Source organism: Cuculus canorus, chromosome 15, assembly GCF_017976375.1.
Source record: "Cuculus canorus isolate bCucCan1 chromosome 15, bCucCan1.pri, whole genome shotgun sequence".
Taxonomy (NCBI): domain Eukaryota; kingdom Metazoa; phylum Chordata; class Aves; order Cuculiformes; family Cuculidae; genus Cuculus; species Cuculus canorus.
This window is the reverse complement of record NC_071415.1, coordinates 4,707,264-4,720,493: the sequence shown is the minus strand read 5'-3', so window position 1 is coordinate 4,720,493 and position 13,230 is coordinate 4,707,264. Positions and strand designations below refer to the sequence as shown.

General features: G+C 37.5%; 1 protein-coding gene across 31 annotated transcripts in view; it reads right to left on the bottom strand.

Moving 5' to 3' along the window:
* Positions 1-13,230, bottom strand: part of RBFOX1 (RNA binding fox-1 homolog 1) — a 1,213,941-nt gene that overhangs the window by 464,674 nt on the left and 736,037 nt on the right. The window contains exon 1 of one of the 31 annotated variants that reach the window (XM_054080154.1): positions 3,183-3,200. The exons of the other annotated variants lie outside the window; for them this stretch is intronic. The gene's annotated coding sequence lies outside the window, so the exon portion shown is untranslated. Of the gene's footprint in view, positions 1-3,182; positions 3,201-13,230 lie in introns of those variants that run through there. 31 annotated transcript variants of the gene reach the window in all.

Here is a 13,230-nt window from a genome sequence, read left to right as displayed (position 1 = left end):
CTATCATTTTCCCCTTCCTTCAAATTAAGTGTTTTTGACACAAACTCTTGTCAACAAGAACATTTGTTTCTCTTGCTCAAGAAGCAGTATTTTTTCATTTCCCATCGCCTAAGGACGTGAAATTAAGGCTCGCACTCCTGTACACTGAAGAAAACAACATCCCTTGGATGTTCAGGAGCAGAGGACGAACATTTTCCTCTTCTTCCTCTACTGGCATACACCATCCTTTTCCAATTGATAACTCTGTACCATATAAAACGAAGTTCTAATTAGAACTGAAAAGGCTTGATTCTGCTAACTAAAACCTCCAGTCTGTTCAAGGCAAATGAATTTGAAGGATATTTTTTTGAACATCTTAAATTATTATTTTAGCATCATGGGTCCAGTTTCAAAGAAACTGCTAATGGGGAAAAAAAAAATCTTAATTAAATACAAAACCGAGAAAGCATTTCATTTTGAAAAAGGTTCTCCTCTCATATTTTTTTATTTGTTAGCAATATGTGAAGTTAAGGTCCATTTATCACACATCCTAAGCTCCTAAGCAGTGGTGTTTTCAACTGACTTCTACCAAGTACCCAGAAATTTCTGTCCTTTTTATCAATCACATTATGATTAGTGTGTCCTCTGTACTTCCCCAGAATATATGAACTCATACTAAGACCATTACTTTGGCATCATGTAATATAAAATTTTACTAATATGTAATTATTCAAAAAAAATCACAAAAAAAAAAAAAGAAGAAGAAAGAGACAAAAGAAGTCATTAAGTAAGATAAACATGTATTTTAACTGCCAATAACACAAAACTCTTCTCCAGAACAGGTCTGGCTTTTGGGGGTTCATTTTGGCAACTATAATGAATGCAAAAAAAAAAAAAAAACCAAACAACTGCAAACCAAAGGAAAAAAAAAAACAAAAATAAGCAAACAATCAAAAAAGAAGCTTTTGTGGGAAATTGAGCCATCTTCCATTAAAAATTCTCAATGCAAAGATGCAGAGTAGGATGACTGTCTGTGATCAATGACAAACGTGTGCTGAATAACATCCCTGTGATTTGTTTCTAATCTACGATTTTTGTGGTTTTCTCCTTTGTAAATATTTGTATCGCAAATACTGAAGGGCTTTCCCACACAAACATCAGCTGAATCTACCACCAACTAAGATGGGAAAAAAAGAGGAATACCCCATACAGCCCCTGTAAAAAAGGTTTGCAATCCAGAATCTCCTTTCTTCAGACCAAATAGCTTACTTAATTCACTTGATACAGGAGTTTCTATCTCTAAAGGTAATTCAGCAATTGTACCCCCGACACTAAAGAATAAACAAAAAGTGGGGTTTTACACCTTACTCAGCTGTTGGGACCAAAATACACATAGAAAATTGTCTGTTTAAGTATATATCAGTATAAAACTCATGCTGAGCTCTTCGAAAGTTATAAGCAATATATATACAAGACCCTTTCTCTTAACCCTTTATTAAGGGCTTCTAAACGAGAAGAGTACCTGGTATTTTATCTAAATACCGTATTTAAAGAGAAAACGATAATCACTACAACACAACAAAGGGAATAAAATATAGCAATATTAATATAGTGCACTAAATTCATGTTGTCTCAAAGCAGAGCATAGATTACGTCTTCGACAGCTGGAGAGATTATTCATGCAAATCGAAAAGACATATAAGTGTGCACTATACCAGCAAACTAAGCTGAACTTAAACAAGAAGGAAACTTCAGTAAAACACTAACTGACAAAAACCTAACAAAAAACTGACAAAAACTAACTGAAAATACAGGGACACAGAGAAGACAAATTGAATATTGTCAAAATACTACAAGGACTGGCATTTCTGTATTCTCAGACAGCCTTTTTTTGTTTGATTACAATTTCCCTTAGTCTCTCTGTCCATATTAAAAGGAAGCTATTTGTGCCCAGAGCTGCTCGATGGGCAGCAGCAGCATGTTACACGTCAGCCTGTTTATCGAGCCTGTCAATGCTTCCATGCCCGAGTGTTTCAAAAGTGCAGTTTCAGCCACTGTGCAGTGACTGAGCGAATGGGGTTAATGGTAGCAATGAATATAATCACTTTGTGGCAGCCAAGTATGTGTTTAAAACACTCGAGCCGGTATCCCATCTGTGTGCCTTTCTTTTTTTAAAAGAGATATCTGTGACAGTCTCAAAAGAGATGCAAACAAATTAACGGGTGTGAAAAACAAGCTCTGCCTCTCCTACCCATTTCACTCTACCTTTCTGAAGGCAGAATATTTATTATAAGGAATTTGTGCCTATTCTGGGGAAAGCTTCAGTCCCAGACAGTTTTCACCTCTCCCCGTAAAACGATTCACCTCAAATTATTTACATTCACTTAAAGCTCTATTTTTTCTTTTTCAGGCCTTTTGAACACCCAAAACATAAAATAGAGACAGTAGAATTTGCAGGACTTATGGAGCAGGTCCATATTTCCAGTGTTCAAAGGTGAATTTGGGAGCACAGTGTCAGATGTCCAGAAAGCCATTATCTTCAAACCACAACATCTTCAAGACAGGTAGGCTGCATTTCTAAAACACAGGATTTGATAGAAACAGAACCTTAATCTTCAGCTGATATACTGAATATCTGTGATTACAGACAAAAAATTCAAAGTTCTATAATTTCTGTGCTTCAACGTTATCTGCATTTAAAAAATAAACCATCCTGCAGCCGCGGTCTGAACCTCACGAACATTATCCTGCTCCAAGCCACCAAGTATTTACCCACGTATCCCTTCAATCACAGGTGTAAACACATCAGATTATAGTAGTGTAAAGCACTCCACAAGAAGTGACGGAATGTACAAAGTAGTACATGGGTTTTAAAATCTGGAAAATACTCATTCAGAGCCAGGAGTTACTAATAATTCAAACCCTAGCAATCAACTCAGCGAAACACTGAGACCCTGCCACCATCTGACCTTGGGGTCTGCTTTACTGTAGAAATTCTGAACTTCCACACATAAACCAATTCTCAATATTTCATTGTATCCCATCCCAAAAGCCTGGGCTCATACTTTTAAACTTGTTTTCCAAGAAGTTGCAGGGCATTAAAAAAAATGAGATATACACACACACACACACACACACACACACACGTAGTCGACTGTTTCCTACATCAGTTGTTGTGGGATATCAAGCCAAGGGCTGCAAACCTTTTCTCCAAGGTAAAAATAGTCCTTGCCTTAAGACACCAGGAGATATCTGAAGCTCCAGGATTACAGCGCAGGTTAACAATGCCAGGGGTCCTAAGGATGAAGAAAAATCGTATCTGTTTAGGGAATGGGAGACAATTAGAGACGGGGGAACACTACCACAAATGAAGTCACAGCCTCTTTCAATAGCTAAATTAATCTATTCGGCTGCCTTCTCCAATAAAAGCAAGCAATCCTTGAAATAAAGGCCTTTGACGCTTTCCACTCCTGCTCTAAAAAATCAAACCCTATTAACTGCAATCAAACATTACACTGCCCTCACAATATCCAACTTGGGAAGAGCACGTGTGAAATGTCTTGCAGTAGCTACAGGTTTCTTAGCTTAAATATTAGATTACAGTAACTGACAGGGATAAAACCTCCAGGTTTATGGGGCATCTTAGCATGTGACTTTCTGGGGAAGGAGGAGCTAAAAGAAAGAAAATAGCTGTCATTAATAACTGTACTACTGGGAGGAGAATTGAGCCAAGCTTCCTAAACACAACCCAAAACACAAACCACATAGGGAATGCTACCCCTTCTACTCCAGAGGGAACAAGAAACATAATATGGGTCTGATTAGAAGGGAGGTAAAAGGAAGCCAAATGCATTTACTAAGCTTTGACCAGTGCACTAGATTAGATCGTACCAGAACTACAAAAAGTAACTTTGATAAAAAACTGGATTAAGGAACCAGACCTTATAAAGTAATTTAATGGCCACAGATTTTGCTCAAAGATGACCAACAACTAAGAACCACATAGAATTGAAGAACAGCAGAGATACGCACCTATTCAGTGAGTCTCTGGCAGTACAGCCAGGACAGAGACTCGGAAGGAAGGCTGCAGAGCCAGAACCATCTGTTCTCTCTCCTACTGCACACGCCTTGACTATAACGGGATTACTGAGCACAAAAGCCAGCAGGTATAATTTATAACTCACCATACGATCTGTGACAAATATGCCAGCTCTCTTAGACCTACAGACCTATTCATGATGTCTCCTTACGCTATAATATGATCCATCACTACTCCCATTAAAATGAATAGAAAACAATTTGTCAGTTAAGATACTGCAAACGAGAATCAGCAAATTCACATTCAGTCCCATGATAGTCCCTATTTTTAGGCTACTGTGCCTCAGTCCATGGGTTATACCCAGCAGCCTCGCTTAAACTGCTCAGCAACTGAAACAGGCCATTTAATATTTATGTCGAGGACAGGAATAAAGTTAAAAATAAATTTTAGAAGTTTGCTTGGCTTTAAACAAAGATTTATGCAAATAGTAAGTGTTGGGAAATGATGACTCAATGAAAACCTCAGTTGCCGCTTTCTAAATTTCTTTACTGCCATACAGTTTTGCTCACTGATCAGAGAAAATACACAATAATGTTTTGATAAATAATAAACGTCTAATTTTTAATAGCTTCTGAGAAATCAAAGACTGGGTGAAAGACAGGTCTATCACGTCACAATTTCAGCACTGTTAATGTAAGTAGCGGATGCTGAAGGAACAACATCAAGTAGAATATGAGTTTCAAATTAGTGAATTACAAAATGAGGCTCACTAGATTTGTACAAAATATTTCAGAGCTGTACTTACTGCTGGTTTTGTTCTATTTTCTACAGTATAGCCACATGCCCAGTTCTCACTAGATCTGGATATTCAAATGTCTTTTAACCAGATCTATTCAGAGCCGAAAAACTTGGATTCTTTTTGAAAGAACTCTTATTGTTGCCTCTGAGATGCCTTAAAATAAGTTGAACAAATTAGTACTACACAATGGGGTACAGGTTTGTGAATGCCACATTGATAACATTGCTCTAAGTGGCATCTGAAAAGGCAGAGGAAGGAAAACAATACACTTTGCATGCAACCTATGTGCTAGCCAAAATAGCTCATAATAAAAACCTTAAAGGGTAAGACAGGCTATTTATGATATTGTCATGCAACCTTCTGCATGCCACTGACTACAGAATTCCTCCAGAAATTCAAACACTGAAAAGAGGACTTCCTCCTTACTAAAGAAGTTAACATTGTCAATCCCAATAACACCTGTCTGAAACTAGAGCATCTTTTTTTGCTTCATTTACTTTTTCATTTCATGTACAGGCACCGCTGATGGTCTCAGTATAGTTTGTGAAGTAGGTCTTATTAAAATATTTTTAGTCTTATAGTGAACTGAGTAGAAAGTAGGATAAAACTATTACAAGGTTTCAAGGTTTTGATACTGAAGGAGCAGTCAGGCAAAAGCAGAGTTAGAAACACAGACATTGTGGGCTTCGCCTTTTCGCATTAAAAATGTAGGCAATGAAACAATATATGGCTTTTAAATTTTTCATGTTTTTCCACCAGAATTTCTCACTACATCTTATAGGATATCTTACTGACACCAACTCTTGATACTGCAAAAGAGGAAATCACGAAAGTCACATTAATAACCCATAGAAAAAGCTGGAAATTCAAAATGTCAAATGAATTCAAAATCAATTTAGATTAATATCCCCTAACTGAAAAGTAAAGAAAACCTCTAAAGATGTGCTTATCCTCATACTTCACACAAGTGAACTCATACCAAAACCAGATTTGATTTTAAAATATTGGTACTCCCACCCAACAAGCTGCTATTATTAATTATTTATGCAAAAAAGAAGCACTATGAACGTGACAGCTGAACACATCTACTTTGTGCTCGGTTTAGCAGATTTGGATTTCTGATTGTGCTCCATACGTATTGTTCAAAGCTTACTGGTATTTCATTTTGCTATCGCTGGCTCCAATTCTGCAGGTGTTCATGTAGCTTTAACACAGAATAGAATGTTAAATAGAACACTAGACATGAACTGACTTCAGCAGAATTTCTTGAATGAAAAAGGCGGGTTTCACCCTGAAAACTGTACAGGGTTGCTTTGGAGAACTGTATTCTCCAAAAAAGCATTTTTAGATATGCTTGAATATTTCCTTATATTTATACAATCTTTATCAGCCCCCTGAATTAAATAATATAGAGAAGCTATAATATTGCACAGTAGAAAGTCTTTCTCTTTCAAATACACAAAATGATTTTCTTGGAGAATAGAGACATATTCAAGATTGTAATTTTCTAGACAAAGCCTCATTCAACAATTATCCAAGAGATTCCTTAAAGAAAACCCACATATTTTATGTGCAACTGCATTAGAACATGTAAACAAGTATTACATATTCCTAAAACATATTCCCAAAATATATAACAAACATTTTGTTACCGTCTGTGGGCTTAACTCTGCACCACATACACGCTGACGTGTGAACAATACCACTTCAGGTGGTACTTTTGATCACATAATATCACAGAAATTAAAGCCAAATAGATTTGAGCTGTTTGACAAATAATAAGATCATTATTAGAGCTTTACTAAGCGTCATCAGGACACAATGTCATTCTTCACTCCAAAATCTATGTGCTTGAGGAAAACGGCTGCTTTGCGCTCAGCTTCCACGCCATAAAAAGCACCCGTTATGGACTATGGTGACAGTCTGACTGACAGCAACAGCCTATCAGCCTGGACGGTACCCTTCAGGAGGAGTAAGACTCTTTTTATTATCAGAAGCAGCTGTTAATGGCGATATAATTAAAAGATGAAGTATTTCGCTTACAATTACATTAAGCCTACAGTGGCACAGCTCTGTGACATGAAAATAAAGCTCTTCAGAGGCGAGTCTCCCTTGGTGACAAAGCAAGCTCTTACCTCTTTAAAGCCATAGGCTGATGAACATAGATAACAATGAGAGGGATGCAGTATCCGTTAGGGAAAGAATTTAAGTTTCTGGTTCTTTGAAAATGTTTCTTTTTCAGCCAACAGAATGAACAAGCATGGAGAATGTTGTGCATGCAGAAGTTATTCAAACACCAAGCAGAAACCTCCTACTGCGAACCTGAAATACAGGTGAGCTATATTTTTCTGGAAAATACAGGGAAAGTACGGATTCTTTCCATAGACATACATAATTGAGGTTTTACAGCCATTCTCAGAGGTGCAGGCCGTGTGTGAAGAAGTAAAAGGAGAAGAACTTGGTTTCACACAGCTTCACGCACACACTGCACTGCCGGCTCGTCCAGCTGATGCAGTCCAGTCACTTCTATTTCCAAGATTCCCTGAGCAGAGAAGCAGATACTTCTCCCCTTTAGTTTCATATCCACCCCTCACAGTGCTCTGTTTCCAGATTAACATGGACGTGGCGAATATTTACTCCATGAATATTATAAAAGTTTTCTCCCTATTAACACGCGTTATCTTAACCGCCTTCGGCACTGCCTTCATACAACAGAACAGACATGAAAGATACTGCTCCAAGCAAAGGACTGTCTCCTATTATCTTCAGCACAAAGTAGATTGCTGTTATTGTGAATGTGAATTCCAAGATCTCTAGCCCTGAGACATACTATTATACTACGCCAATACTTTTCCTCAGAGTGAAATAAATACAGTAATTTCAATTAATATTCCCCTGCATACTTTGTAGTTTGGGACACGGTATTTAATAGACATGAACGTTAACAGCATGAAGCTGACAAAAACTGTAACGGCTAAAGCACCACATCTCTTGGCCATGAAAAGAGGAACATTAAACAGATGAGACAGTTAACTGCACAACTGTACTGATTAACGGTGTCTAATCACTCAACAAAAAATGTGTAACACTTGAATAGTAATTAATATCTCACCTGAGTTCTGGTCTTGTTTGAATATGTAGAAGATCAAGTCTAAATTGTTTGTTTTCTTAAGATGAGTATTTTAATTAAAGTTCCTTTTTTCACCCAAATATTTAATATGTATGATGTCTGAAGCTGCTAAATAATATCCAGGTTTTCCAGATGGGAATACTAAGGTGCAAGGCACAAAGTAATGTTTGTGACAGTAAATAGCGGAGTCAGTCAGATTTAGAACACCTTTACTTCAGAGCTTTCACAGAAATCAAAGACAGAAGGGACCAAATATTCCGTTTTGACATTCAATCCAGAGGCCATCATCAGCCCCAGTACACTTTAGAGAGGGCAGGAAAAGAGGTGCACGAAAGCAGAGACCAGAGCAGGGTGAATAACAAACACCATTGCCAAAATGGCAGGGAGTTGATTAGGTGATATATGTCCAGCTGATACCAGAGGACAAACTATTTTCTTTGTCGTAGACAAAGCCCAATGGAAAAATAAAGGTCCCAGATGATCCGAGAAAAAAAAATACATTTCTGTCCTGTATTTGGTCAACTGCTATTAACACTGGCATATGAACAAGAGTAGCAGCTAGACACCTGAGGTATTTTCACGCTCACCTGTTTCTAGCTGGGCCTATTCTTTGATGCTCCAGAGAGAATAAAAAGCGACAAGCCACCCTTGCCCTTACTGAAGCAATGCGCAATGGAGAAATACACTCCATCTCAAGAGAGCTGGAGATACGTGTTCTTCGTTTCTACTTCAAAAGATGTTGTCTCAATGCAAGCTGCAAGTATGTGAGGATGTTGAGAGCAACACGACATTCCGCAGAGCCAATGAAAGAAAGGACTGAAGGGAGGGAGTCAGATCAGGAGAGTTTTGAGGCCAGTAAGTCTGTCACGACCAGCTATGCTAACCGGCACGGTCAGAACACAACAGCAGTCGTCACCTCCTGAAGATGTCCTCTGTGGCAGGTAATGGCTTTCAGCAAGCTTTCAAGATCAAAAAATATCACCCTGAAAAAAATGCTACATGAAAATGGAAAGAATATAATTATTTCAGTACAGTTCTAAAATGAACAGCGGAATGTGGCTTCCATCTCTCAAAAATTTATGAGACAGAAAAAATGATCACAAAAAAATCTTATATGATCAGTCATGTATGTTTGCCCCAACTATTACAAAAAGAATTCCCTTTTGTTTTCCACAATGCCATTTGTACTTTTCATACAGGCTTTCTCCTTCTAGGAAAATTTTGTTTCCAATTTTGAGTTCTCACCTTAGCATGAACTAGATGAATTTCATTCTTCATCTTGAATTTCTCCTACATATTACACACAATCATATCAAATCACTGCTATAAAAGACAGATATCTTTACTGATATTGTTTGTATTACTTGCACAACACCTCAGCGATTCCTCAGTATCATGCTTCTTGCACAGTTAATATGTTATTGTACAGCAGAATTATGAACTGCAAAAGTAATTTCTGAAAGGCAGAAATTTGCAATTAATACAGTGTAATAAATAACTTCATTTGTATACTTGGTTAAAGTCAGGCACCGATTTCTCTAACAAATATTAAAAATATATTGATCTACAAAAGTTATAAATGTTCTTTGGAAATTTTGCTATGCAGCATAAGACAGGTATTTAATCTTCTAGACTAAAGGCACTAAATAACAAATAAAAATCATCATCAGTAATTTTCTCTTTGAAGAACACAGTCAGCAGATCAACATTAAGAGATGAAGTACTCAGGGATTGGTGATAATGACAGTTCAGTTTATTTTCAATATATATTTAAGATCTTCTTTATAATTAGCTACTATTTATAGATTATACCAATTAATCCTACTTTTTTTTTCTGAGTCAACCATTTTGATTCAAAAAACCTTCAGTATTCCCTCTGAATTCAAAGGTTGTAAACATCATTTTTGGAATCTGGGGTTTTATATGTCATTCAGATTTATGAGGTATTGCAGGCAAGGCAGAAACAGTGATCTTTCCAAGACAGGACACAATATAGAAATAATTTCTTCCACTGCTCATCTCCCTATTTGTAACACAATATTTCAATTCTTTAGTTCCATACCTGGACTTTTAAAGTAGGTGGACAGAAGAACTTCTTGACGTCTTTTCCCAAGGCATTTTTACGTAAAAGTTAGTCATCGCTATTTACATCTTAAATGTTCAATAGGCAAAAAGAAGGTACTTTTGTTTCTATTTTCTGAGCAGGGAATAGAAGCACAGCGGTTAGAAGTCTTGTCTGAGCTTAGCGTATCAGGAATTCAACATAGCATTGAATTAAAACTCATTCTCCTGCACTTCTCTCCAGGACTCTCACACACCAAAATGATTTTCTTTCACAATAACACAATATTTTTGCTTCATCTCATATGGCAGAGACGAATTCAAAATACCATGAAAGAAATACAAGATGATTTTTTGTGCATTTTGTTTAAATTTCAGGTTATTCCTAATTTAGTTGTTCTACATGAATACCCCACGCATACCGTACAACCAACTTAGCAAAAAAATATCCAAGGTAGGGTCAGCCTGTGCTCCTCAAAGTACAAGAAATTTCACAGTTTAAGTGAAAGTACTCTAGTAAATCTGCTTCCCAAGTAAATCACCTCCCATCCGAGGACAGTCTGAGGGGGTGGGGGTTGTTCAGCCTGGAGAGGAGAAGGCTCCCAGGAGACCTTAGAGCGACCTTCCAATACCTGAAGGGGCTACAGGAAAGCTGGAGAAGGGCTGTTCATAAAGGCTTGTGGGGATAGGATGAGGGGCAATGGGTATAAACTGGAGATGGGCAGGTTTAGGCTGGACATAAGGAAGAATTTCTTCCCCGTGAGAGCGGAGAGGCCCTGGCACAGGTTGCCCAGAGCAGTGGTGGCTGCCCCATCCCTGGAGGTGTTCGAGGCCAGGTTGATTGGTCCAGTGGGAGGTGTCCCTGCCCATGGCAGGGAGTGGAACTGCATCTTTAAGGTCCCTTCCAACCCAAACTATTCTATAATTCTATGCTTGAAAAATAGTAATTGCTTTTGTTTAAAAGTAATTCCCAACACTTATATTATATTTACAAGAGCAACAACACATCGGTTCTATTACAGCAAAAGTACACTTGTCCCAGTTGGGTCATTCCTACGTGTCCATTTTTCTAGAAGCTCTGGAAGGAAGTAAGTTCCTGGAACTTCTGGAAGGAAGGTTCCATTCATGACCATTCAGACCCTAACTCTCTTCCAACGACTTCATTACAGAAGTAAAGTAGATAAAGGAAATAAACAGAAGCTGTCAGAAAGCTTAAAGAACGTAGTGTTTGGTAATGACAATCAGTGAGAAACAGGGAAATCTACTTGAGTCTGCTAAGTCGTTATAATAATTTGTTTAGAAAGCAGTGAAGAAAAAAAAAAACAGTAAATACCTTAGGAAACCGCTGGATCAATTTGCACGTGCTGAAAGCACACTCGCCTCAGAGGCTCAGGGACATTTGTATTAAGCAAGAGACACACAATTAAGCTGCATCTCAAACTAAAACCCTGAGGGCTGCACACTTCATTCCAGTCAACTACTGCTGTTTTTTGGCACTATTTTCATTGCAAATATGAGTAATGTGGGCCCTTTAGTCACTATTAAGCAGCAATCTGGGGAAATCATCCACTTCCAATAATCTTATACTCCAATTTAGGGCACTCTGAAACCACATAATGAATAATACCATCGCCAGTTCTCTCCTATAATGGCACATGACATATGCCCACTATTGCTCTTTTCAAATCAAATTCAACTGTGATGCTTTTTTGCAGAAGAAAACTGTTTATTGTATTCATTTGAGTTTCCTTCTACACTCATTAGATGAAGCAAATTTCTGCTTCATAAGCAAGATACTCAGTTGAACTTGGCATTCAGAAAGCAGTAGACTCCTTTGCAATCAAAATAAAATTACTGTTTTTTCAGGTTAATAACACCATGTTAGGTTACAATTTACTCATGACTAATAAACAACGTATTTTCACTGTAAATTAGAAAGCTAATTAAGAGAGCTTCCGTTGTTCTTGCCCCTCCTGGATGGATTTTACCTGTTACTAAGGTCTGCCACTGCAGCATTCGAAAGAATGATTTCCCCGTTGACAAATGGAGAAAAGCTTTTATAGCCAAGCAAGTTGAATACCAGAATAAAATCAAACCACCTATCCATTTTTATGTCTTGCAGTCCTTTTGCTTTTCATAACCGTTAGAAAACGCTGATCAATAACACACATGGGATGAACGTCCTAAGGAATACAGCAAACTTACATCAATCCTGTCTAAAGAAAAAAACAACAACCTGCAACAAATAAAAAACTCCTTAAGAGATGCGCAAAGATTTCAAGCAGAAAATGGTCTCAGAGATAAAGGCAAAAAGTTTTTTATACTTCTGCTTTTAATAAATTGAAAATTCAACCTTTACCTTAACTATAAGAGATGGTTTAATGATATACTTCACCAAAACACTGCTTTTCTGTTCCTCAAGTGAAGGCAATGTGAAATACACTGCATTTTATCAGAAATACTTCTAAATTATTCTCTGACTTGCTCAGAAGCGGCATATCTAAGTTTTAGATAACAGTGTGGATAATTCCTTACTCATCCCAGGCAAACACAATCAATTGCATTCGAGAAATTCAATTTAAAAGAAATTTATCTTACATTAATATTCCAAATTCAGAAGATTTCACATAAAGCCATTCTCGTAGCACAGTAAATTTCCAAGAGACATTGTCATTAAAATAAAAATGATCCTGAGCAAAATAACTTGTAAGCTGTGCGGTACAGTCTCTGTCTTTGCATTATTTACTCTGTGTGGGTGGTAGCAGGGAAATCTATGTATAATGTGGTGGAAGTATGTAAATATTCTGGTAGTGTAAAAGACATGAAGAAATACGCGGTTACCACACCTGACAGAGTTCTGAATATTCTTGAGACACTCTTTCTCATTCAAAAGAAAACTGTTGAATGTTTTCAGTATTAGAAAACAGAACGTCCACTACATTTGTTTTCCCTTTACTCTCTTAGAGCTTAGACTGCTGCTTTTTGTGAAAGACCTGAAACAATCACACCAAAAATCAACTCATAACTTGTATTGTCACAATTGTTCACAAAATTAACAGTTTAGGCTTGCTTTTCTGCACGGAAAACTTCTAGCACAAATTACATCCCATGTACAGAAAAGAGGTGGTCTTCTCCCTTCAGGAGACTGCAGAGTACGGATTGGCAGATGCACGCAAACTCATGGCAAACCACCACCAACGGAAAGTTGAGATCCGTGTTCAG